A 1,613-nucleotide genomic window follows, 5' to 3' on the forward strand; every position below is an offset into this window, starting at 1 on the left:
GGAGGATCAAAAATTAAAAAAACCACTATTTTTATTAGCTGGAAAGGTATGGATCAGCTTTATTTTATCAGTGATTTGAATTTCCACATATTAACTGCAGGCATCACTAAATAAATTTCTGGTCTCTAAAAGTGAAAACCAGCATTGACTAAAAGGGCAAACACTTACACACCCTCCCACACAATTGTCTTAAGTATATAATAAAACTGATCTAAATCAACCCAAAAAAACCCCAATCCCCCCCGAAAAAAATCAATAAAATCAGGATTAGTTCCATGTTTGGCTTTCTTACATGCATTTTTCAGTATTTCCAGACTACTGCTGTGCCACTAAGACTTTAAATTATTGAAGGCATTGAAATGGGAGCCTCCTACTCTGTGTGGTATGGGCTTGTTTTGTGAAGCCAGAGTTAGAATTTGTCTTTAGGAAGTCCTTGAACAGTCAGCAGCAGTCAGGGCATCTGCTCTGGGCTCGTTTGGGAAAATAAAGCTGCCCACACAATAATATTGGAGAGTGTGGTGACTCACCCTGGAAATCCAGGGACCCTTTCCCCACCCCACACACCCCCCTCACACCAACCCCTTAAAATTAACTAATATTAAAGGACTTTTGCCGTATCTAAGTGTCCTATTTATCCTGCCAGCATTTTTAGGGAAAGCTCCAAGTTTTCAGGTCAATGGAATTCTCCCAACAGCTGCCTCCCTCTGCTCATCTCTGTCAGTGAAGCAAACTCTCTTCTGGTAGTTTGGGAGTGGGAGAATTCTGCAGCTCTGTGCCCTGGGAGGCAGGGTGGGCTGTCCTGAGCCGGGCAGGAAGGTGTCCCTGACCACTCCAAGGCGCCAGGTGACCTTTAAGGTCCCTTCCCACCTGGATCATTCTGTGGGTCTGTGGAAGTTTAAGTTTAATTTTGCTCGTTCGCCCGGATCGACACACACAGAACGCTCCCCGGTAAATTTAACACATCCCTTCATTCAGTCTTTCTGTGCCTGGCTTTCCTGACACTCTCCTGAGCTCTGTTCCGCCAGCACACAGGGAAGAATCCCCCTGGAACCATCTCCATCACCTCCTGCCCCCCAGAGCAGGCACACTTGTCTGATTTCACCCCAGCATAAATTGCTCCTCGCCCCTTTAGCAAAATCCCAATCAAGGATTTTGTGTTTCACTGCTTCAGCATCCCTCAGGTCTCCCTAAAACCTCTCACTGAAATACTTCACCCCACCAAAAACAACAATTGAAGCAGAACCCTAATATTCTGTGAGGAAAAGAAGCAGCTTGCAGCATTTCCATGCCTTTCCCACTCCATGAGAACAGCATCTCCGAAAGGCTGGATTCCTTCTTTTATTTGGCCATATGCTCTCACTGTAACTATGTTCTTTTCATAACAACCCTGCACTAACCATGCATTATTAACCCCAGGAGACCCAAACTTCATTTTAACATTTTCCTGTAAGCACTGTGCAAACCTAGGGTATAATAGTAATGTCTTTTTTTCACGCCCCTGCTTACACCTTAAGTATAAGGAGATGGTAAGTCAGTTAAAAAAAAAAAAAGGAAAAGTAAGAAATGAAAACTCATCCAGTGTGGAGCATCCGAATCTGAATTATTTTCTGGTA

This window comes from Geospiza fortis, unplaced genomic scaffold, assembly GCF_000277835.1.
Source record: "Geospiza fortis unplaced genomic scaffold, GeoFor_1.0 scaffold43, whole genome shotgun sequence".
In the NCBI taxonomy this organism is placed as follows: domain Eukaryota; kingdom Metazoa; phylum Chordata; class Aves; order Passeriformes; family Thraupidae; genus Geospiza; species Geospiza fortis.